Genomic DNA, 23,546 nt, shown 5'->3' with positions numbered 1-23,546 from the left:
TAGGGGAGGGGGTCGTGGCCCGAACCCCACCTCCTATATGCCCCCCCCGAGACTCCTGCCCCATCCAACCCCCCCTGTTCCCTGACGGCTCCTCTGTGACCCCTGCCCCATCCACATGCTCCTGCTCCCTGTCCCCTGCCGCCCCAGACCCCCGCTGCCCCATCCAACCCCTCCTCTCATTCCCGACGGCCCCCCCCGGGACCCCTACCCCATCCAACCATCCCTTCTCCCTGTCCCCTGACGGCCCCTCTGGGACCCCTGCCCCATCCACACGCTCCTGCTCCCTGTCCCCTGCCGCCCCAGACTCCCGCTGCCCCATCCAACCCCTCCTCTCATTCCCAACGGCCCTCCTGGGACCCCTACCCCATCCAACCATCCCTTCTCCCTGTCCCCTGACTGCCCCTGGAACCCCTGCCCTTGACTGCCCCCTGCCGCCCCCTTCAACCCCCCCCTCCTTCCTGACTGCCCCCCGGGACCCCTGTCCCCATTCAACTCTCTGTTTCCCCCCCGCCCACCATCCACTTCCCCGCCCCCTGACCACCACCCCAAACTCCCCTGTCCTCTATCCATCCCCCCCTGCTCCCTGCCCCCTTACTGTGCTGCCTGGAGCACCGGTGGCTGGCGGCGCTACAGCCGCGCCACCCAGCTGGAGCCGTGCCACACCGCCACCACGCAGCACAGAGCACCGGGTCAGGCTGGGCTCTTCAGCTGCGCTGCCCCAGGAGCTCACAGTGCCGCTGCCCACAGCATTGCGCCAGCAGCAGAGCGAGCGAGCTGAGGGTGTGGGGGAGGGGGACAGGAGGGGAGGGGCCGGGGGCTAACCTCCACGGCCAGGAGCTCGGGGGCCAGGTGGGTCGGTCCCGCGGGCCAGATGTGGCCCGCAGGCCGTAGTTTGTCCACCCCTGCTCCACAGTGAATCCGCACCCCAGGCAACGAAGAGAGTAAATCCCAGGCGGATGAAGGAACTGAGTCTTTTCCCTCATGTTCCTTATTTTCCAGATCGACGACAATCAGCCACTGGCGTTTGTATCTGAACTTCGACTGGTAACCGTGGTCTCTGTCAAGCTGCAATTTCACGAGAGCACAAAAGTGACAGAGCTGTGCAAATTGGTCCAGGATGCCACTGTGAGCATCTCTGGTATCATGGAGGGCTGGAGAGGCAAAATTATCCAAATCTCCACATATGGCAAAGTGAGTAAAGCAGGGCTTAGCCGCTCTGTGAGATGCAACCCAGCAGGCGTAAGGATCACTGTGGGAATTAGGGAGAGGCATGCCCACTAGGGTGGCATGGGTGGGGCCCATTCAGCTGCCAGCCAGGCACAAAAAATCTCAAATAGTGGCATCTGTCCAATAGTAAGAACCAACTGATGTTTGTGAGCAAGTGGGATACCTGGTGCTTTTGGCCTGAGCAGCGCTTTTACCATTGTGGTTGTTTAGTTGTATTACAGCAGCACATAAAAGTGCCAGCTAAGATATGGGGCCCATTTGTGCTGGGCGCTGGCCATACGCATAGTAAGAAATAGTCCCTGCCCCAAAGAGCTTATTGTCCTGACAGATAACGGATGGGAGAAAAGAAACATCATCATCCCTTGTTTTCTACAGGGAGTCTGCGGCACAGCTGGGAATCAAACCCAGATCTGTTAAGGCCCAGCTGTAATCAAAGGACCATCCTTTTTCTCAGCCCCCTTTGTTCACAAACTCTTTGTAACTGTATGCAAAATGCATCATGCCTGTAGCTTTTCAGAATTCAAGCATCTAAGGAAGTCTTGGATGTTTGAAGGCACAACTGGGTTGAGCCCCTCTGGCATATCCTTAATGGAATACTTGGGTTACTTATTAATCTACTTTTAACCTCTCCTCCTTTTCTGTCCTCCAATACAGGGCTGCACATTTCTGTGCGCCTTTGGGCTGCCTGGTGATAAGAGGAGGAGAGCACCCATGCCTTAGATAGTGCAATGAGCATTTCTAATTTCTGCTCTAACAATCTCATGAAAATTGAGTAAGTGCAATGTCCCTCTGCCTGGGTCATCAGCAGGCTCCCAACCTGGGATCTTTAGCACTACAGCACTGATTTTTACCAACTGAGCTAAGGGAGTAACGCCGTTAGCTGGTAGCAGTAGTTGGCTGTTATCTTCTAGTGGACCAGCCACTGAAAAGGAACATGTCACTCACCCTGTCAGTTGTGTTTTTCTTTTGTTCTTTGGTCCAATGCACTGTTGGAATGGAGTTGCCACGACTTGCGGGGGTCTGGGAGAAACATTCATTCATTTTAACCTCCCATCGCGGATCACGCTGACCGCTGCTTGAGAAAATGGGACTTGGTCATGACTTAATTCCAGTGCTGGTCACAAGTGGGAGTTGTACAGCGATACAGGTTGTCATGGGTATTGACAACCAGAAATAACAAGGAAAATATCTGAAAGTAAATGTGTTAGGAACACAGGAACTGCCAGGTTGGATCAGATCAGGGATCCATCTAGTCCAGTAGTCTGTCTCTGACTGTGACCAGCACTGGCTGCTTCAGAAGAAGGTGCAGGAGCCCTGCAATCATGAGGTAATCTGCTCAAAGGGAAAGTTTCTTCCTGGCCCCATTAATTAGAGATTGGCTTGTACCTCGATGCAGGAAGGTTTATATCTCTTCCAAAACTCTCTTTTTTTATCATTTACCACTGTAATTCTGGATGTTCACTGGGTAAAGTTTGATTCTGGAAAAGAGCTGATTACTACTTGGGATAATATTTCTCCAGTGCCGTTCCATCCCCAATCACCAGCCTGCCAGTGGTGTGAAAATTGCCATTGCTCTGAGATCAGCACAGAACGAAAGTGCTTCATGACATTGCGGGGACTGAGTGTTAATTGGCCAGTGGAGGAGCCAGTCATTTATCACAGGCCCAAAACAGTAGTGGCAAGCCCGGTCGTGAGTCTAGATCACTACTAAAGCAAAGAGGGTGAGGAAGGTACAGCTATGGAGCGTGTTAGCAGGGGCCGGCTGATTCCATGTTGCTCTTACTGTATTTTAGGCTTGTTTCCATTGGGATTACAAGCGGGTTAGCGTTCTGTGGAGTTGTTGGCATGCGTTCTAGGCAAGAATATACAGGTAGGATAGGACTTTGCTGTGGGGTGTGTGTGTGTGTGTGTGAGAGAGAATTCGTTAGATTGCTCACTGCCTTTCCCCATACTCTATTCCTGACGCAGTCACTGGCTAGAAGGTTAAGATGGCCTCCAGGATGCTGACGCTTTATCCAGGGATGATATCATGTGATGAAGAGATTTACTCAATATCTGGGTTGCCCGGCTGTTTTTTTAAGAAGCTTCCGGAGAAGGAGACGAGCGATGCTGTGAGCTCTGGGGTAACCTATGAATATCTCGGCAGAAAGAGAAACTCGTAAGTCACTCCTATGTGCTCCTTCCAGCACAAGCAAGAGAGAAGGGAAATTCTAACTCTGTTAACTCAAAGGCTGAATATTCTTACCTGGGGTCAGCAATCCCAGAGAGCTTGCAAACAGGCATAGATGGTAGTGACCACCCTGCCCTTTCCATCTTGCTAAATAGAAGCTGGGTCCTGACTTGTTCCCAGCTAGATGGAAGGAGTTCTGATAAGGAAAAGGTTGAGAACCACTGTCCTTATCCAAGCGACTGCCTGAAATATCCTCCAACCACCTACAGTTCCACTGGGATTAAGAATGGGCTGGTGCAGCAAATGAATGAGCCTATCTAACTCTTTCATTTCGCCTCTGGGCAGCCAGATGGGTTCATGGATCTTCTGAAATTCTTTTTTCTGTTTCTCTTTATTTCTTACCTAGTGTATGATAGTCCAGATAGGTGATCACTGACTCTTGTCTTTCTTCCTCCTTTTAGAATGTCTGGAAAGTCAGGCTTTACCAGGAAGAAGGATGGGAATCGACCCTTGCTGGGTAGGTGGATCTATCCTCTTGGCACAGTTTTAATAATGTGCAGAACATCCCTGAAAGTCAGGAAGGGATGCAATGGTGGGAGGAAGGACATAGGGATAAATAGGAAGGGGAGTTGCCATCTAACAACATCAGGGAAAATAATAGCCATATGTTTTTGTTTAAAGCAAAAGATCAGCTCTGATTTCCCCCCTCTCCTGTTCCCATGTGTCCACAGATCCAATGCTTGTCTTTGCAGGCAAGCTAAAGGGTTGTAGGCCAGCAGCCCAAGTGGTTGCAAGGCACCTGTGATTGAGACAGAGGTGCAACCTATAAAATGAGAGAGGACAATTCACAAGCTAGCTCGTCTGCTTGATGACACCACAGCGCAATGCCATATGTAGGATTAGAACTCAGGCCCAGAGCGCTTCCTCCTGGCCTCTGAGCTGGACACACTCCAGAGCGGGTTTACTTAGGCCTAGGGCATGTTGGTGGGGTTTTTTTTTCTTGTTGCTTTGAGCAACCCCCTAAGACCAGCGTATGAAGTAGAATTCTAGAGACAGCCACTTCCAGCCCTGCATGGCTGGGAAGAACCATGTCTTATACCCTAATATACTGTCTATAAAACACCTTCCTCTTGAAAGGTCGCGAGAAAGAGATCAAAATCTTCCAGGCTGCACTGCAAGGATTTGTGAGACACAAAGAAGGCCGTGTTGTTATGTACGAAGGCTCTACGGGCTATGGAAAAAGTCGGTTAATTGCTGAAATAGACTACCTAGCCAGAGAGGAAAATCACAGGTCAGTTCTCTTAACTTTGCTTCGTAGCATCCCTATTCCAGTCTTGGGTCACCGCACAGTTCTGCAAAGGCTCCTCAGTCCTGACTTGTGTATCCTAGACGTAATACACCCCTTAGCATAATGCAAGGTCTTATCTATGTGTAGTTAGATAATTATCTTAACCTCATAGGCAATTGTTTTTGAGTTTCAGGGGAAGATATTTGCTAGGGTGTTTTTGTCTCTCTCAGAGCCTCTTCACCACAACAATCTCATCCACGGAGCCAGATCAACCCTTCCGGTGGGTGTCACGAACGATGGTTGCAATGTGTATTCATCATGATACCACCGCAGCCATTCAGTGTAACCACTTACTCAGTGGCTCTCAGTGAGCCGCCATGTGAGCTCAGGCTGGAGTGCTTGAGCACATGTTCAGTGACAAAATGCCACGTGAAGTACCTTCACCTGTATCTGGGTCTCACCAGTGAGGGCTCTGTTATCATGGATAAAATACCATCCCCATCCCCTCAAGGAGCCAACACTGGAGAAGAGGGTAATTCAGCAGCCAGTCATGCCAGTGATCCCGTCATGTGATCTCCCACATCTATTTGTCCTGTAGTTTAGGTGAGCTTCTTTTCATTCCCTGTGGCTGCTTCTGCAGGCAGAATTGCTCCCTATGTCAGTGAAAAACAGACCTGAACAGCAGGACATGCTGGGTATGAAATCAAGAGTGAATGTTTTCCCCCCCAAAACAGCTCCAAATCTGAACACAGAAGTCAGGGGCTTGATGCAGGAATCAGTGGGTGAGATTCTCTGGCCTGCGCCCTGTTAACGTTATGTTTTATAGTTATAGGCAGACCAGGAGGAGGGATAGCACAGTGGTTTGAGCATTAGCCTGCTAAACCCAGGGTTGTGAGTTCAATCCTTGTGGGGGCCACTTAGGGATCTGGGGCAAAAAGTCTGTCTAGGGATTGGTCCTGCTTTGAGCAGGGGGTTGGACTAGATGACCTCCTGAGGTCCCTTCCAACTCTGATATTCTATGATTTAGATGATCATAATGGTTCCTTCAGGGTTTAAAATCTCTGGATCACCACCATCATATGTCGTACTATGTTGGGTGTAGCTAGCTTGCCCGTATACCACTCAAGAGGCTGCATCTCCCCTGCCCTCCCGACACAGTTTCTGTCAGACACTTCTAATCAAGGTTGGGGGCAGGTCTCTAAGAAGCAGCTTCACAAGCTGCTCAGAGGACCCTCTATAGAATGAGGCCTTTGAGTCTGTGTTCGTACAGCGCCTAGCACAATGAGGTCCTGGGCTGTGACTGGGGTTCCTTGGTGCTACCATGATACAAATAATAATAATTTTCAACACAGGGTAATAGCACTAGAGCTGTCCAAAGTAGATATCCAGGAGTCCTTCTATGCTATCCGATCACTTATGGCCATAGTCTTCGGGATCGATGCCTGTAGACTTTATAAGAGACAAGACATCTTCCAAAGCAAGCTCACTGGGCTGTGGGATGAGACCTTCTACTGCCTCCTCAATAATCAGTTCCTTGTGAAGGTAATGGGGAAAGCACCTGCTCTCTGGGAGAAGACCCAGTGAGGTGTAACCACTTTGTGCATGAGCCAGTTACAAGGAGCGAGGTTCAGTTGATTCCTTCATTTTTGTCAGGCTCATGTCTCAGCATCATTCATCCTTGCCTTGAATTTCATTGGCAGAAATGTCAAAATTGTGGGCAGGATCAAATTTCCAAATAATCAGAAAGCCAAGACGTTTTCACTGTTCTACATGGGACTTGACCGGTACATTGGATACGGCTACTAAATTTCCCTGAATTTGTCTGGAGCATCCATTGATATCAAAGAATTCAAAACCCCCTTGATGTGCTGTGAGCTCGGAATTAGGCAACCTTCTGTTCACCTTTGCCTGAGATTGCCCTCATTGCCGTTATGATGCCAGCTCATTGAGGCTAAATCTTACTCTGTGGGCACAGCTCCTACCCCTTACAGAGCATTGGAGGAGACCTGGTGACTAGAAATTCAACAAATTTTCCATCCAATCTCTTACTTGGGGGGAGTAATCCAGCCCAAGGCAAATGGGTGTGAGGGAGGGAGTTCAAAGCATGCAGAAGCATCTCCTTGCTGATTCCATCGTTGCGTGCCGTTGACGGACAGCGGCGATGCCACTGGTGGGTGATGACTTTTGTGATGTGGATAACTGCCCACTAAGTATTGGACTAAGATCCAGCAAATGCATGTAATGTAGTTCACCAAACAGTGGCCAGATGGGAACATCATAGTGACATGGGTCAAATTCAAGCCATTGGCCTAGAAAGCAAAGGGTTCCGTTGGGTGTCCCAGGACAAATCCTGAGCCATTAAGTCTCCACAGGGAAAGGTTTATTTAAAAAAAAAAAAAGGCGACGAGGAAGGTATGTACGCCTTGCTGCACTGGAAATTTCTTCTTGGCTGCTTTTCTGCTAATGTGCATTAACTCCCAAGCATGCTATGTCTCTTGCTAACTATCCTGGTATCTTCCTGACCGGTTCCCCATGTCAGCTGAGGTTTCTCACATGGACAATGAGACAAAGCAAAAAGAAGAGGAAATGCTTTTCCTTAGAGTCCTGTGGAAGGTGAGCGAACTCCATCACCAGATAAATGGGGTGAACAGACATCCCAAACTAGGTACAGGTGAGAGGTTGGGCTTGCAGTGTTAAACCGTGCCCTGGATAGGTCATCAACTGTGTGGATAGAACATGGGTTGAGCATCTATTGCTTGAGTGTAGATCCAGCTCTGCCACCTATGGCTGTAGAAGGTTCATCCACCTCTGTATGTGGCGCAGCCCACCACTAGAGGGTACAGAGCACCACCCTGAGTGGGTTACAAAGGCACGGCTAGCAAACAGCTTTGCTTTAATGGGCTGAGATGACCATCCACTAGGACTATCTTCCCCAAAGACTCAATAGGGGTGTCTTCCCTGAACCTGAGATGCTTTGTGGAGGCCCTTCCTGAATACATGGGCTGGGATTTTCAAAAGCAGCTGTGTGGCTTAGAAGCACAAGTCCTGTTGGAAGTCACTGGGATTTGTGTTCCTAAATCAGCCGGGTGCTCTTGAAAATCACCTCATATAGCGCTTGTTCCTGCCTTGAAAACTGGTCAGATTTTCTGACTTGGAGCTTCCCCCACCCAAGATAAAAAGGTTCGGCTCCTTACCAGTTAAATGCTGGGTTAGAAATATGAGACCAGATCTTCACCTGGTTTAACTTGACCTCAACATCGACTTCAACAGAGCTACGCTGATTTACACTAACCGAGGAAGTAGCTTGAGGAGTTTTAACATTCAGGCTCAACAGGTGCAAGGGGGAATCAGTGGAGAGTTGAACTGATGTCAATTAAAAATACCCAACTTAAAGAAATGAAGCAAACCCCTGTCTGGTCTGTCCTGGCTCTTTTTCTCTCCACTTGAAGCCTGGCCTAACGCTCTGGTCTCATTTTCAGGCAGCGGAAGAAGCGACACTGATTTTCATCATCGATGAAGCCCAGTACATTGATGCTGCCTCCTGGGATTTTTTGGCAAAACTTCTCTCGAGTGTCCCCGTCTTTATAGTCCTGTCATTGTCTCCCTTTGCCTCCAAAGAGCTGCTCCCTTGTGCTTCTGCCCAAGGCATCACGAAGAGCCCCAAAACCGCTGGTGTTGTCCTCCAGGAGCTGGAGCCTTCCAAACTCTTGGCGATGGCCCGTCAGGCCCTTGGAGTGGTTAGCATTCCCAGAGAGATGGAAACGTAAGTGCCCTTATCACTTGGCTAATCTGCATTAGCAAGTGGAGAGGAACAAGTCCACCAGGGAGGGACATCAAGCCTTAAGGGCCATGAATACAGAAGAACAGAAGGGTCATAGCCCACACACACACACAGGGATTCAATGATTTGGCCCATGCCACACAGCAAATCCCTGGTCAAACTGGGAATAGAATCCAGAAGTCCTTACTCCCTGCCCCTGCTCTACACTCTAGCCAGCACTGTTTAAAGTATGCCCTGGTATTGTTACTGATTTGGGTCTTGATTCAGGAAAGCATTTAAGCACATTTTTGTTGCATGTGATTAAATCCCATCAGCTGCAATGGGACTTAACTACCCGCTTACATGGTTTCCTGAATCCAAATTTAATGTGAAAACCCTTTTCAGCTCGCCAGCTAAACCAGACAAACAATTTAGGGCACTCCTTCACCTCGTGAGGATTTCCTATTCCATTTGTTCCTTCCACTTCTGGGCCAGCTGCTCATTCCAGGGTCTTGGTCTTTACTGCTTAGCTTTCCCTCCTGATAATCAATGCATCATAAATGGAAAAAAAAGATAAACGAAATCAGTTATTTAAAAATATATTAAATGTGCTCAATTCCATATTACCACTGAGAAGCTGTTTGCGTCAGTAAGTGTTGGGCTTTCTCCTTTCTTTAGATTCCTCATACAAAGAAGCTCTGGGGTCCCATTGTACTGCGAAGCTCCATGCTAATGAGGTTCTTGAGTTTTATCACATCCCAGAGGAGGAGAAGGAAGAGGATGGGTGGGATAACCTGTCTAGTACGATTCACCTTCTTAACTCATCTAAATCCCATAGCTCTGTTCCCCGCCAGAGGACTCAGAATTCCCGTTTACATCTCTATTTCATATTAACTGGATCTTGGGAGACATGGAACAGGTCTGGATGATTTAGGGTCTGGCTAATGGAACAGAGAGCCTTTCCCTCTGTCTCTAGTTCAAAGCCAGCCCTGTGGCTAACAGAATAGAGAGCTTTTCACTTCTATGTCCCCGGTTCAAATCCAGCTCAGGGTGAGTAGAAGTTACCACCTTCATGCTCACGTCCTTCATATGCTACCGGAAGGCACCTAGATACTATTGTGAGGACAGTATAAGAACCTCCATAGAAAGAATAATACCTAGCTCTTCTATAGCACTTTTCATCTGTAGCTCTCAAAGCATTTTACAAAGTTCAGTATCATTATCCCCACTTTACAGGTGGGGAAACTGAGGCACAGAACAGGAAGTGACTTGCCCAAAGTCACCCAGCAGGCTAGTGGCAGAGCTGGGAACAGAATCCGGGTTTCACAGTCCTCATCCAGTGAGATATTCACAAGGATACACATAGAATAGAATAGATTATGGGGTTCTCTTTTACCTGTAGCCTGCTCACTCTGAATCAATCCTACCCAGGACCAGAAATCCAATCTTGGCTGAAAGGAAACTTCTTTAACTCACGGCACCACCAACTTTTTAAAAACATTAATGCTCATAACATTTCACTTGGGGATGATCTAACAACAGATCCGGTCAACTCTGTCTTCAATTGAACTTTCTTTTGGGTCTGGACTTTGGTCCAGGAGCTGTTCTCAGTGAAGAGGAGGTGATAGATGATGCAGCGCTGCCATTAGCGACCTGGAAGCGCTTCCGTTGCTTAGAGAGGGGAAAAACAGCTCCTTTAGTGTGGCCTGGTGTGGATGTGATTCATCTGAGGCGATGTGGCTTGTAGGGAGATACAAAATAGCGTTTCAGCAAAGGCTATCGAGGGTGTTTAGAAACTAAACTGACACCAGATCTGTCAGTCCCTGTATCAAAGTGCTTGCAGTTTGCATTTTCTGGCAGATGGAATAAACGCTGAGGAAAGAAAGATGAGTTTTACAGAGACCTTTCTAATACCTAGAGTGCAGAAGACTAAATAAACCAGCACAAATTCTTTAGCTCTCACTTGCTCATGGTTTAATTTTTATATATATATTTTAAATGAGCTCAAACTGTGCAGTTGTAAAATGTTTCCAAATGATTCCTTCTCTCCAGTGCCGTCAAATTGATACCCTACAGAGCGCCTCTAGTCTCCTCCAAGGAAAACAAAGAGCTTTACATTTGTACCACCAGGAAGGATGTGGACCTGGACGCCGTTCTACTCCCGGCGAGGCTGAAAGGTGAGCAGCTGATCGGCTGGTGCTCAGTGTGTCTCTCCAGAGGCAGCGGTCAAAGAGAAACGAAAAAGGCCTGGGGAGCTGAATGCCGCAGTGCAGGTCTGAGATCCAGAGACCATCACGGAGGAGGGCTAAAGACTCTGGGAACTCTGTTAGATCGAGCTAGTGTGGAGCTTTCAATAAAAGGGGTATCTACTGCGTTCTCCAGTGGTGCTTTTTGGATGCACAATCCAAATCAAGCTCCATTCTTTCCGCTTATTTATCTATCTAGGTACTCATGCAGCCTCATTGCCACAGTATCTGTGCCTTATGATCTGGAGCGTATTTAGCTCCACAGCTCCCCTGTGAGCTAGGGAAGTATTATTCCTGCATTACATATGGGGACCTGAGGCACAGAGAAAGGTAAGTGACTTGCCTTATGCTTCATGTCACACAGAAGGTCTGTGACAGGGAACTGAGCCTGAGTCTCCTGAGTCACAAGCTAACGCCTTATCCACTGGGTTTACGTCCAAATGGACTTGAATGATTGGTTACAAATGTACCTTTGAACCCACCTGAAGTCAGTGCAAAATTGCACTCTGGGATTTCCTTTTGGTTGCCCAAGGCAACAGTGTTCACAAACTGTGTTGCCCTAAGGCACAGAGGGAGCTCCCTCAGTGTATTAATTTGTACAGAAAGAAGAGGTCAGAGATCCAAACAGGATTCTGCTACTTGCCTGGAATGGACTCAGGCTAAAGACTAGAGGGTCCATAATATATGGAATCACAGTCCTTATACAGGAGGCATCTATTGTACAAAACGAATAGAAGTGAGCAGGCTTCCACAGAGCTCGCGCTCCAGTTTCATTTGGCTTTGTTTACCAGGGACCACACTCTGGGCCTGATTCACTTATGCCAATCACTGAAGTCAGTGGAATTATACTGATCTAAAATGAGCATGAGTGGGAAGGGAGAATCATTGTCTGGAACTCTATGCAACATCCCAGAAATTGCGAGCAACTGAATAATATCCTGCGAGTTAATATATTCACAGGAGGAAGTTATTGACTGATTGACTTCTTTGTCTGCAGAGATTGCTGTGGCCCAGTTGGACAGCTTGAGCCCCTCTGAGCAGATGGCAGTTAAATGTGCAGCTGTCATTGGCCATACGTTTACTCCAGAGCTGCTGCTGTACATCCTCCCGGAGTGGACAAACAAGAAGATGGAGGAGACACTCATGAGCCTGATCAATTCCCACGTGTTTGAGTGTTTTGGAAAAGAAGCCAGGGCTACACAGGCAGCAGGTTCCTGCCATTTACAGACACATCTGGACCCCTTAACGATGCAAACCCTGGGGCCAGAGGAGTCTGAAGGTGAGCAGGGTTTTTAGTTTCCAGAACCCCCAGTGTTCCCTGGGAACTCCTTTGTTCCTCTCTCTTTTGGCCATACCTCGGAAATGATGGGCTGATGTCACTTTCTTTTGTCCCTGTGTGCCTGAGCCAATGCCCGTTCAAGTCAATGGGAGTATTTCCTTCCATTAACTTCGTTGGAGTTTGGATCCGGCCCCATGTACATAGTCACTGGCCAGTGATGGCAGTTGAAATGGTGTCCCTCGCCTCTGTTTGTCAGAGGGTGGAGATGGATGGCAGGAGAGAGATCGCTTGATCATTACCTGTTAGGTTCACTCCCTCTGGGGCACCTGGCATTGGCCACTGTCGGTAGACAGGATACGGGGCTAGATGGACCTTTGGTCTGACCCAGTCTGGCCATTCTTATGTTCTTATGTTCACCTAATATTTTGTATTCATAAGTGCTGGGGAAATTACTCCCTGGGAGGCTTAGGAGAATTTTGCACGAGGCTCTACAGCCATCATAATCACATTAGCTCTGCTTTATTATTATTTATTTATACCGCTCCCTAGATGTGTAAAGCACTTCTATAAACAAGTAAAAAATGACAGGTCCATGCCCAGAAGAACGGCCAGTCTAAGTGGTTTCCAGTCAGATAAATCTGATGTAATAGAATAATAGAATATCAGGGTTGGAAGGGACCTCAGGAGGTCATCTAGTCCAACCCCCTGCTCAAAGCAGGACCAATCCCCAGACAGATTTTTACCCCAGTTCCCTAAATGGAACCCTCAAGGATTGAACTCACAACCCTGGGTTTAGCAGGCCAATGCTCAAACCACTGAGCTCTCCCCCCCGTGATAATAATGTGATAAAGGAATCATTGCTGCTTTCCAGATGTCAGGGCCGCTGCTCCTAGCTTCAGCCTGCAAGAGGAGCTGGGGATGTTGTAGACTCTTTGCTGGGACAGGGCAGAAACTAGGAAGAGGCTTCAGACAAGCTTAGCACAAGGTAAACTGAAGTTCTTATTGAAACCCAGACAGTGGAGCTCCAGAGGAAATAGCATAGGGGCGCTGACAATGCATTGCAAGGTGTTTGCGTTTTAGGGTGGTGCATTTCTAGAGGCTGTAGTTCACACTAGTGCATGGGATATCCTGTAAGAGGATGAAGATGATACCTGCAGTCTTGGAGCATAACATTGCAGTGTGTTGAATGATTGCCCCAGTGTCTTGAAATCTCCTGTCCCCTGCAAGGTGCTGCTTGTCCATCCAATATTTCCAGTTTTGGAAACTCTGCAAATGTGTTTCCTACTTCTGTCAAACAAATGACAAACTGGGAAGACTAGTGATACATTAGCCAGCCTGAAATCTCCATTGCAACCCAGACAGCCAATACAGAACTAGGTCACCTGACTGGCTGACTGTGTCAGGCTTATCTGATGCCATATCTGGTATCTAATATATCAAATATCCAGATGCTTCTTGTATGCAGGTCAGAGCATTCTTGGATGCAGTTCCAGTGCTGAGCATCACATAAGGGGATAGAGGAACCACAGACAGATTCCTAACTTACCAAACACACAGATCTAAAATAAAGTTCCAACTTATGTGTTTGCAGTAGGCAAACCCGGTCACTAGTGCAACTCCAGTCTCTGTTTGCAGGAAGATAACGATGCCTGTGTAAAGCATTTCAGATTCAGAAGTTTTGTCTCGTCTGTTTCAGATGCAGCAGAGAGGACCGATGCCCCTCTGGGGCAGGAACTCGCCATAGAAACTCCCATGGCCTCATGTGAAGGTAAAACTTCTTCGGCTGTCCAGCTGGGAACGTAGTTAGAATGAGGGCGGCTTTGAAAGGGGGACATAGAGAGAGAGAGGAGCCTGTCTGTTGTTATGGTTGTGAGAGTACTTACCTGGCTATCATTACCCCAGTATCTGAGTGCCTCATGATTTTCAATTGTAGTTATCCTCACAGCAGATGGGGGACTAAAGTAGAGAGTCTAAGTGACTTACACAAGGTGTGACGCTCTCCCAGGATGCCCAGAATCTTAAGCCACTGTGTCACCCCTCTGCCTCAGCAAGATAGTGGTTTGCTGGAGCACAAACTGTATGTCAGCTCCCTGCCACACCAGTCTGTCCATCTCACCAGCAAACTCCTTGAGACTCTTCTAGTCTAAACTTTGCCTTGCAGGTGAACCCAGTTCCCAAGTTTCCCAGAGACGTCTGTCCGTAATGTCCAGTCCCTCTCGCTGGACACTCACAGCAATTTTTAGAGACTTAATTAGTTGATATATAATTTAAACAAAGGCATCACGTCATACCCACCTCTGGGGTGGAACCCGTCAGCTGTTTAACAGCGCACAGGAACGCAGCACAGTTTAGCTGAGGAAGTGAAGGATACCCGATCCTAAACCACAAAGTAAATTTTGGAAGCTAGAACAGATTCATTTAACCCTTTCTTTTTTTAACTTCCTTTTCAGATAATTTACAGAGCAGGGCAAAATCAGCCATGAATAAACAGGTGTTGCCAGAAGATCATCTCTGGTATGGTAGGGGCGGATCTTTGATCACCTGGGTTCTTAAAGAGCAAGTTAATTCCTTGGGAACGGGTTGCTCATGGGACTGGAACTGGAAATGGGATAACAGAACTTTTCAGCTCCAAGCCACTAGTTCAGATCTGGCTCAGCTAGGATCTAATCCAAAACCCATCAAAATTAATGGGCAGACTCCTATTGACTTCAGTGAACTTAGGCTCAGGCCCTTGGTCAGTGATAAAAAGTTATTGCTGTTTTTTGCAAGGATATTGCACAATTATTAGACAGGGTTCAGAGAAGGGTGACAGGAATGATTAAGGGCCTGGCAAAACTCTCATATGAAGTGAGATTGAACAGACTGGGATCAAGAGGGGACATCATAAAAGCATATCAAGTAATCGATGGTCTAGAGAAGGCAGATTGGGAGTTTCTGTTTTTCCTTCTCATTGCACAAGAACAAGGGGACATTCAACGAAATTAAAAAAAAACAAAACTTTTTTACCCAATGCGTAACTGGAACTCATAGCTATAGGAAGTCACAGAGGCCAAGAGCTTAGCAAGATTCAGAAAGGGCGCGGACATTTATATGAGTAGCAAGAGCGTCCGGAGTTATAACAGTTAATGCTAACAAACTTAGGAAGGGGATAAAACCTCATGCTTTAGCCAGTCTCTGTCTGTGAGAGACCAGGATGAGAACTAGTGGGGGGAGCAGATTACCCCACATCTGCCTGCTGTGGGGTTCTGACACCTTCTGGAGACATATAACCTGCTGGCTGCTATTGCAGACCTGATACTGGACACGGTTTAATCCAGTCTGGAAACGCCTATGTTGCAGTTCTTGATTGCTGTTCGGGAACCTGTGTACAGTGGATTTTTGATAGTGGTATAAATGCTTTATACTGGATTTTCTATCTAGTTAGGTCTGGCCCCCACCACTATAGTATCTGGGCACCTTATTAACCTCACAGCAGCCTGTGAGGTACAGCATTATTATTATCCCCATTTTACAGATGGGGAAATGGAGGCACTTGGCCAAGGTCACACAGGCAGTCAGTGGCAGAGCAGGGAATTGAACCTGGTTCTCCTGAATCCTAGTCCCATGTCTTAACTGCAAGCCTATCCTTCCTCAGTTGGTGGATGATGCCAGACAACTTGGGGATTTTTATGTCAATTTAAAGGAAATGAAATTTTTTTTTCAGTTAAATTTTGAGTGTTTAATATTTTCTGCAGTTAGGGGCGCCCCCAACGCCCGTGTGGATACTGGGGACTGGGCCCTGATGGGATCATCCCCAGGGGATCCTTTAGCGATATTCAACTTGGGCTACAGCGGGCTTGCCCTCTCTTCTCTCTCACCATAGAGTTGAACAGGAGTTCCTGGACAGAGTGGACAAGATGATTAAGTGCCATAAACGTGGCAAAGAGGAAGCCACAAACCTGGCACCCTGTGAATGTGGAGAGAGAGTGGAGTTGGTGGTCTCTGCCCTAGCCCGCCATTGCCTGATGGTGAAAGACAGAACCAGGGCTTTTTATTGTCTGCTGGAGTCTGCAGCTGCTTCCTTATATTTAGCCAACAATTATATGGTGAGTTGGCCTCCATATGTTCCTGCATCTCTAGCTGACCTAACCCTAAAGCTGGCGCTGGATAAGTTTCCTCTGGCTAATAAGTAGGGGGTGGAGGGGGGTCAGAGTTGTGTGCTCTGGGCAGGCGATGGCCCAGCCTCTCACTGTATCTCTCTGTGTTTGCTTGAGGCATACTTGTATTTGAAGAAAGCCAGTGGCCTACAGGAATTGTCAGCGTTGGCAGTGTTCCCTTGTCTGAAGAGACCTAAAATGAAGATCAACCAGTTTGAGGAAGCCACTTTCTGTAGCCTCAGGGGAGAGGTAAGAAGCCAGGTAGATGCCGGAGGATGTCCAAAGATGATGTGGTTCACGGGGTTTCTGACTCTTGCTCTCTGCCTTTCCCATGAGCCCCAACTCCTGTGCAAACCGCTCAAGGTTCTACCACCCATCCATCTCACCATTGCCACCTTCAAAAAGATTGGAGCAAAATCAGGAGCCCACTTGCTTTTGCCGTCTAACTGCCGGGACGGCTGCGTTTTGCTAGTAAAGTGCGCAATCTGAGCGCTCTGTTGGATTCTGGCTGCCCTGGAGGAGCAAGTAGCAGCAGCAACCCAAGGAATACACAGTATCCCCCCCCGTATCTGCTCCTGGCTTTGGGTTTGCAAACTCCCCTTTCAGCTGCAGACCCCACCATCTCCTTTTGGAGGCCGACCTTGCCACAGTGGCATCTCCAAATCTTCCTCCCTCCTGATTTGATTACTGCAATGTTTGTGAGGCACTCAGATATTAGCAGGGACCACAGTAGAACCTAGACAGTCAGATACACCGTACCCCATTATTCCCTTGTTGTGCACCTGCAGCTCAGTTTGATTGCAAGACCCCACCTCAACCCTGTTTTATCCTAAAATGCGGAAAATGCCATTCAGCCTCCCTGACCTCGGCAGACTCTCTCCCCTAGGTGCAATTATGCAGTGGCGTTGTTGCAGCGGTTGCCTTACTAGTCACTCCCCATGCAGGTCTGCTTCAACATGGGCCAAATCGCACTGGCCAAGAAACTGATCAAGAGGACCCTCTGCTTACTGCACAAGGGATTTCCCCGTACCTGGCTCGGCGCCTTCTTCCAGTCGTTCCTGGAAGAATCCAAACACTCTGCGTATCACACTCAGCAGCGTCAGGCCCAACACACAGAGTAAGAGGCGGAATCTCAGTCAGATGATTGTGGGTCTTAGCCCTGGTCCCCAGCGGCTATTTGCAAATGTCACCATGGAAACTGAACACAATAGGCGTGATTGGCACGCTGTGTTTGAGAGGGTTTCTAATGGGCCCCTTTGCTTGATCTCTCATTATTTAATTAGCAGTTACCGTATATGTTTGACTTGCTGTGACCGCTAACATCTAACAACGTCTTTCCAGTAGGAAGGCATTAGCTGTCCTGCAGCAGCAAATCCACTGCCTCTCCTTGCTCTGGCAGCTCTACAGCCTGGACCCTACCGCCAACAGGAAGTACTCCTGGCTGGCAGCCCTGATGGACATAAATGTGGTAGATGCGTCTGAGAACAAGATGCAGGTGTGTGTGCCCTTTGCTAATAGTCCTGGTATAGATGGCAAAGGTCTAGCTACCTCATCTCTCCAGGCGCATATCCTCCACTCATCAGCATGGCACCAGAAGTAATAATCCCTGAGAAGGGGGAAGTACCCAGAAGGCTTCTAAAATTAGGACATTTTATGTTCTGGGGTAATGTCTCTGGGCACAGGCAGTATTTCTGAGTGAACGCAGTGTGGGGTTGATTGAGAACAGAAAGGCTTTGCGTCTTCATATTGCAAACTATAAATGAGCTGGCAATTAAGAAAAAAAAAAAAGAAAAAGGAAAGGAAAAAGCTTTTTGCAAGAGAAGTTACCATTAGTCCAGCCTTGAGAGCAGGGGCCAAAGTCATAAGTCAAATATGTCGCTACATTTTTAATTAGAAAAGTCTCTGTGGCAATCAGATAACCCTTGAGTGTCAGCATGATGTTTAAAACACTGCCCCGTGTTAGCCTGCTCCAGACCTCCACTGAGCTGGTGCTGCTTCCAGCTCAATGTTGTTGTCTCTAGGTAGGGAAATTTTCCTCCACCTAAACATACCATCTACAATGAGACACCATGTTCTGTCTGGGCAAGATCCCCAGGCCTGCTCCCAAACTAGGGTCTTCTCCTGCTTGGCCTGCTGCATGGCTTTTCCTTCAACAGCCTTGTATTTTCTTTATACCGGTTGGTGAATTTCAGCAGGGTGCATTTTCGTATCTTCTTTTCGATGCCTTAGATCATTTCGACGTATATGGATTTTTCACAGTTCTCCCAAAGCATGGGCTATAAAGACGAGTGGCTAAAATATGAGATGATAGCTATCCAGAGAAGTTCCCAGTGCAACTTCACGTTCACCAGGGAGAGGTTGCAAATGACAGCTCAGTTAGCTCAGGCACTGGCCTATAGCAAGCTCTGCTTGGGTCAGCTGACCCGATCCATCCAGTTGGGTGAGTCCATTCTAACCGTTTGCTGGGAGGGAGAGTTTATATACATAAACCCACACACCATATATACAGACATATGTATTCTTTCTTCAACAGGCTTTCAAGCTCATACAATGTGTGTGCGGCTCCGGAAAACCAGCCTCCAGTGCCTGGTTCTTTCGGTTCTCTTCAAATCTGTGTTCCTGAAGAACAAGTATTATCATCATTTCATTTTGCTGTATTAACTTGCTAGAGTTGGGGTATTTATGTTGCGTTGGTCAAGATGATTTATAAAGAGAGATGGAAGAATGAGTGTAGATGGGAAAATGGGGCAGCGTAAGAAAGACAGGATAGAGATGGAAGAAGGGTCCTCGAGATGGTGCGATTGATGGATGTAGATGGAGGGGGAGGTGTGGATTGATTTTAACCTGGCAAGGATCAACAGTATGATACAGCGAGCTGGAAAGGCCTCTGTTTAATCAGCGCTGGTGCCAACTCCTGCTAGCATTTTAGGGTCAGAGCTCCCTTAGGACTTTCCCTTTGCACAACAGGGTCTCAAAGGATTGTTTATAATGGCTCTCTTAGAGCTCGTAGGTCTTATTTTGTAGGTACGCCCAATGCATCAGAGTCTTAGAGTGGCTGTGGGAACTCGCTACTCAAGAGGAGAGCGTCATTGTCTTGGCATGTTTCTATTCAGCCTGTTTAGACCTGCTGCTTTGTGATGCTTAAGTGCTACCTGTAGTTTAAGAAGCAGGTAGTTTGTAAGTGCTACCTGTAGTTTAAGAAGAAGGGTGGCCACAAGCTGCTATCCTCTGCCAGGATTCCTGCTGTTTTCATCATGGGAAGAGGCATTTAATGAAGCTCCTACACTGGCTGGGAGGGTTGTGTTACCAGCAGTATCCACTATGGTCATTAGTAGTATTTGTTACTATAGAACCTAGGAGCTCTATGCATGGACCAGGACCACATTGCGCAAGGCGCTGTACCAACACAAAACAAAGACAGTTTCTGTCCCAAAGAGCTTACGCTCTAAATGTAAAAGGGAGACATCGTCGTCATGAAGCAGAGCATCGGGAATGTTGAGGTGGTCTGTTCTTGCACGCCTAGGCTCAGATGTTTCAAGGGGACGCCGAGATGGCCAGAAAAGAGCACAACTCGGAAAGGCATCTGCTAGCCTCTTATGCAGCTATGCCTTTCTCAGACCCTCTCAGTTTCTCTTCTGGTGGGACCTTAGTGTGTGAAGAGGGGAGTCATTGCCCTTCCTACCATGAGTTTTTTATATTGAGAGTTTTAATGTAAGGAAAGAAAATCCCCGTTGGCCTACGGAGGCCATTTTTCTTTCTTTTGGACAGTTTTGAAAGCTGACTTTGGGCTGCTGATCAGGCACTAGATGGTACCAATCTGTGTGCTACTGACATATTTAGAGGAAGCACACAGAGCAGTGCTGGCTTTGTCCAATGGGATGGGCTTGTCTGGTTTCCACCTCTACACTACAAGCTGAGGTTGGTGGTTTTGAATCTACCCTAGGTCTGGCTTTTGCCAGGGAACCTACCAGATTCCTTATTAATGGGCAAAACATCAAAAGGGAAAACATGTTTTTATAGGACCTACTTGATCAAAAAACAAACTTCATTTCCTAAAGCCATGGCCTTAGCATTGAGTAGACCACTATGGGGTGCAGGGGTTTATTCTCAGGGAGCACCACCTGGTAAGGAGGCCTTCTCTAGGAGGAAAGGTAACTGTTGTCTTCATGCTAACTCATTTCTGATGCTTTCTGGTGTGGCACCAGGGACATGGTGCTTCACTAAAAACGCCAGATTCAATCAGCATCCAGCCATGATTTAAACTGACGACCCAAGGTCCTTATCACCAAACACGCACCCACGTGAACCGCCGTTGTGAGGTCTCTTCTGTTCCGACACTGTCCTGTTAAGGTGTCGTTGAGTGGAATGGCTTCTCTGATGCCCATTTCTTTTCCAGGGTTTGATTACAGGCCCATTGAGGAGTGCCTGCAGTTCATAAACCAATACGAAGCCAGCTGCATCCTTAAGTCTCAGAGCAACATCTTGCTGAGTCTATATTCCTCTTTGGCAATCTGGTAATACAGGGGTCTCATCAGATACTTCTCTGTGTTGGGGCTTTAGCTCTTGCGTTCTTTTGTGTGCTGTGGGGGAAAGAACCATGATCCTGTAGCTATGGAATTGGGTGCAGAGAATTCACCCCCTGCTGCAGAATCTGTATTTTTTTAAAAAGTAAAGCCAACATTTTCCAACTTGGGGACCTAAATTCCGGCATTTGGATAAAAGTGGCCTGATTTTCATAGCGTTGAGCATCTGCAGCTCCCATTGACTTTAATGGAAGCTACAGGTGCTCATCCGTTCTGAAAATGAAATGGCCCTTTCATGTAACTGCCTAGGGCACATATGGAATTAGGGCGACATTCACCCCTGTGCAGAGGCCAGCACAAAACCTTGTCGCCATTTAAGTCCCTCTTAAACTCTCAAAATAGGGGAGGCTCTTTTCTCATTTGTCCCATTGTAATGAGCGGCTCTGCAAAGACACCCGCGGCTCCTTCCAAGCTGCTGTAAGAATAAAAGGGGGTTGTTGAGTGCAGTATTAAAGCAGCCTTGGCCGGCGGTGAATAGAAGAGGTTGATGGCTTCCTTCCTGTTTGTTTGGAGGTTTGGCAGACTCCAGCAGTGGGATCTGTTCGAGGACAGTTTCACAAAGGCCCAATGGCTGGTGAGCCGAACGAACGCGTCCCTTTTTGGCACTCACGGCTTTTTTAGATTCCTGGAATGCCAGGGGCTGTTGCTATGGAGAGTCATGGAAGACACGCCCGAGAAGGTCCGGGAGACTCGCAGCTCAACGCTCGGGGTGATTTTTCTTTTGTGTCAATTCCAGTGCTTATGTAAGGGAAGGACCGGTAACAACCAGGCCTGGTCTGAGCAGGTATTGTGCATGCATAGCTCTTCCCATTTGGATCTGTTACACGCTGTTCTCTTCCAGTCCTGGTGTCCATTATACTTGGACCCCCACGTGGCTCTGTCAATGCACACAGCACCCTCTGGTAGTCCAGACCACGTGCCCATATAATTCTGCCAATGAACCTCATTAGCCTTTTGCAAAAATTCCCCATGGCTGCTCACATGGAATCAGCTCCACCAGGATCAGCTACACAGGGAGCCCTAGTGTAGACAGGCTGCTGCCAGCATTTTAAGCACCACATCACCACCCCCCTACTCAGAGCGGGTCTATTCTCCTCTCTTTAGTATTTAGAGGAATTCCTTTCTCGCTGCTCGACGAGTCCGGTCTACCACATGAGGGTTTACAGCCTGAAAGCTTCTGTTAACCTCCTGGGAGATGAAGATAAGAGCCAGGTCCCTTTGCCGAAGGGTCTCAAACTTTCAGCCACTTTCCAGACCAGGCTGGAGGAAACGTCTCTCAATGTGAGCCCTGATAGTGTCCAGAACAAGGTAAGCTGTGACTCTTCCCTTTGAACGCCAGGGGAGCTGAGCTCTGGGGTACCCATAGAAACAAGGTGGGCAATGGTAGTTACAGTGCAATGGGCATCGAGTGACAACTTGTTCTAACTTTCATTCTGAACGTAACAATAACAGTACAAACAACACCCCTGGGTGCAGTTGGGTCCCAAACTACCGTGTTTACTAGTGCACACAAACGTGCAAAGCCTAGCTACATACACCGTCCTGCTCTGACTGGTTTCTGGCGGCTTCTAAAACATAAAACACAATGAGCACCGCTAGAGGGCTCTCAAACTATTTAAAGGGAGTCTATCATACACTGTATAACTTGCGGAGGGAATTGTCAGGGTCTGCAGTGGAACTGACGCAGGTACACAGAGATCCCACTGGGGAAGACTTTGTTGCAGGTTCACTATTTTGCCTCCCACATAACTTTCCCCCTATGATACAGCCCCTGCTAAACTGCAGGTTTAGTGACTTAAGAAATGAAGAGATTCTGCATTAAGGGGACAGGGTCTTTATTTCCCCCTGCCCTTTATAGACACACCCCATGGCACCTGTGCATCCAAAAAGACTGACAAGAATTCCCATTACAGCCCTTTTACTGCTGCTCAAACTGGGTCAGCAGGGGCCATTGTGAAACATGAGTTTCAACTTCCCTTCTCATGACCTTCTGACCTGATGTTCTTAGCCCCTATGCTTCAGAGATCTGGCTCTCCCACTGTATAGGGCACAGATGTCATGACAGAACTAGGAGTAGGAGGACAAATAATGTGCACTTTGCTTTCTGCTCTTCGGTAACTCAGGCGAACACCTTAAGCTGGAAATTTTCTCCTTCTCCTGTCTTGCCCTCTTGTGCATCGGCTCAGCCTCCGCTATTGTTATGAACCATGCTGAGAAGATTTCCTGTTTTGTGCACAGAATCAGGCTCCAGCAGAGTCAAAGAGCTGAAGGACAGCAAAGATCAGGATGAAGAGGGCACACGAGAATACATGAAATCTGCCACATCGAGGCTGAAATCCAAACCTATGCTGAAGGAATTGACCTTTGTTCATCTCCAGCTGGGGCAAGCTCCCGCGTCCCCCCATGCGCTGCCCGCTGGTGAGCCTATGGAATACATCAGCACTGCACCCCGAATCTTGCCCTCAACGTCCAGAAAACCCCAGGGGTGACAGTGACAAAGCCTGAGGGGGCAGGAGAGACTGTCAGAGCTGGGACATTGCTGGGTAGGGTGGAGGGTTTGCTGGAATCTGGAGCATGTACATTGAAAACCTGCCTCGTCATGGCTCAGAGGCCAGCAGAGAATTTTAGGAGGGACACTGGAAAAATGGGGGAAAAGTGACACAAAGGGGTTCTTTTCTTTTAGTCTGTGTCGTTCAGTGGTGTTTGTGCGACCCTGGAATGATTGGGGATAACTCTGTACTCAAGGGGTCTGATGACACTGCAGTCAAACACCCGGGACTGGCTCGTGTTAACTGACTCGGGCTTGCAGGGCTCTGGCTGCGAGGCTATCAAATTGCAATGCGGCTATTCGGGCTAG

The 23,546-nt window shown here is 47.9% G+C and overlaps 1 pseudogene; it reads left to right on the top strand.

Moving 5' to 3' along the window:
• Positions 1–23,194, top strand: part of LOC112106106 — a 31,504-nt pseudogene extending 8,310 nt beyond the window's left edge.
• Positions 23,195–23,546: the final 352 nt, after the last annotated feature.

This window comes from Terrapene carolina, unplaced genomic scaffold (assembly GCF_002925995.2).
Source record: "Terrapene carolina triunguis isolate 2854851 unplaced genomic scaffold, T_m_triunguis-2.0 Scaffold198, whole genome shotgun sequence".
NCBI lineage: Eukaryota > Metazoa > Chordata > Testudines > Emydidae > Terrapene > Terrapene triunguis.
Note: the sequence above shows the minus strand (reverse complement) of the source record. Positions and strands in the feature narration are given on the sequence as shown.